Genomic DNA, 2,481 nt, shown 5'->3' with positions numbered 1-2,481 from the left:
CAGGGTCACTGTGAGTCAGATCTGACTTAACAACACTTAGCAACAACAGCAGGAAAGAAAAGGACTGCTAACCATGAGGTCAGCAGTTCTAACTCACCAGTTGCTCTGTGGGGAAAAAATCAGACTGTTTGTACCCGTCAGATTTACAGTCTCATAAACTCTGTATAGGGTCAACATGAATTAGAATTGCCTTGATGGCGGCAGATTTTGGTTTGCTTTGCTTTAACAAAGAAAGGAAACACTTCCTTTCATTAATATGTATCTTTTTAATCACTTTTACCATCTTGTAAGACTCTCGGGATCATCTCAGACAATTGATATAGTTATGTTGTTGTTGTTGTTGTTAAGTGCCGTCGAGTTGGTTTCGACCCATAGCGACCCTGAACTAGGGTTTCCAAAGCTGTAAATCTTTACGGGAGCAGATCGCCTCATCTTTCTCCCGCGGAGCAGTTGGTAGTTTCGAACTGCTGACCTTGAGGTTCACAGCCCGATTCGTAACCACTACGCTACCCAGTTGCTGAGAATAACATTTCATTGGTGTTTATTTAATAATTGCCACTATCATGTATACTGGCAAGGACATGAGGGGAGAGTGTCCCAGGAAATAAAAACAAACCCAGTGATTTGTCAGATGTGAGTGTGTAAGATTCATGACTATACTAAGATCTACCACCATGGCCACATAACTCATTCCTCTGGGAAATATTGATTACAGCACCTATGGTTGTGAAAAGAGCTCTGGTAGCATAGTGGTTACGAATCGGGCTGCGAGCTTCAAGATCAGCAGTTCGAAACTACCAGCTGTTCCGCGATATAAAGATGAGGCTTTCTGCTCCCGTAAAGATTTACAGTCTCGGAAACCCTGTACAGGGTCACTATGAGTCGGAAACGACTCCATGGCACACAAAAACAGCAACAACATCCTTGTGAAGTTGTTGCCTACTTTCTCCACGCAGCCTTTTGCAAATAGGTACCAGTACCTAGGAGCTCGGTTATCTGTAACCACGGAGCCTGTAGCTGTGGGACCCACACTGAGCAAAATGAATCAGAATTTGCTGAGAAGTTCCTAAAGTCTCATGTAGGATCCGATGGCAGATTTGAAAGAATAGGGCTCAAGTCCAAAATCAGTGTTTGAAAGTATTCTGATTGTGATATACAATTTACTACTCAAATCCCAAACAAGGCAGCTACTCGGTGGGGAGGGGAGACAATTAGGGTGTTCAGATAATCAGCCAATCACCCCAGCTGTTCTGCTGACGTTATTTTGTCTTGATGTTGTCTATACATTGTAAGGAAAGAAATAACCTAAACATTAAGTGTGGATATTCCTTTATAAATCAAAGGAAAACAGAGGAGACTAAAAACACAGAATCAAATAAATAGTATTTACACACAAACAGATTTAATGGAGAGAATCAGAAAAATCTATAACAATTATTTTAATAAATTGAATACAAGCTTTTAGTTGTCCAGTGTATGTATGTATGAATATATGTGGGAGCTTCAAATATTAGTGGAAAAATGGAATTGAAAGATAATGGAATTTGTCTACAAAGTTTTTGAAGCTCCCTCATATGTTCAACTTGATGGCACTTAACAAAAATTATGTATATATCCTGGAGTCTTAGAGCAAGGTCAGCGATTCAAGCTCACCAGCTGCTCCTTGGAAACCATATGTAAAGTCTCCATGGGTTGGAACCAGCTTGACAGCACTTAACAACAACAAAATATGTCAGATATATATATGTATATGTATCTATATATATGTTATAGGATGCTGTCCAATTGATTCCAATTCTTTGTGATCCCAAGTGTTACAGAGGAGAAATCCCCCATGCTATTTAACTGGCTGTAATCTTTACGGAACCAGATTTCCAAACCTGTAACTAATGGGTTTGAGCCACCAACCTTTAGAGTAGCAGTCAACTGCAAGCCACTTTCACCTCCGAAGGGTCATACCTGGCACATTGAAAAAAAAAAAAAAAGGAAAGAAAAGAATTCGCTAAATACTTGTTGAAATAAACTAAAATTATTTTGACGGCCACATTTTGAAAATCTTTCTTTTAACTGTAATCTAGGAAGAAGAATTTGTTGCTGAATACTTCCTCATTGCTGATTGGTTAAATTTGAGAGCCTTAACCCATCTTTCCTCAGTTAATATAAACCTATGAGAGATGCTGCAAGTTTGAAACTTTCTTATTTCTGGGTCATTTCCTAGACATCTGAGGAAACCACAGAGTAGCCAGAGCAGCTGTGCTCTAACCAGTTACTGCTTTCACTGGAAGGAAAATCATGGAGAAATTATACCTTTTGTGTGTTTCTAAACTAAAGAAGCAGCTTGGTGAATAGTTATTTACCTATGGTGTAGTGCTGTGGGCTAATAAAGTCATTTGAACTGCAAGGTCAGCCATTCAAGCTCAACAGCTGCTCCTTGGAAATCCTATACAGCGTCGCTATGGGTCAGAATCGACTTGAAGACAC

The sequence above is a fragment of the Chrysochloris asiatica genome, unplaced genomic scaffold (assembly GCF_000296735.1).
Source record: "Chrysochloris asiatica unplaced genomic scaffold, ChrAsi1.0 scaffold00180, whole genome shotgun sequence".
NCBI lineage: Eukaryota > Metazoa > Chordata > Mammalia > Afrosoricida > Chrysochloridae > Chrysochloris > Chrysochloris asiatica.
Note: the sequence above shows the minus strand (reverse complement) of the source record.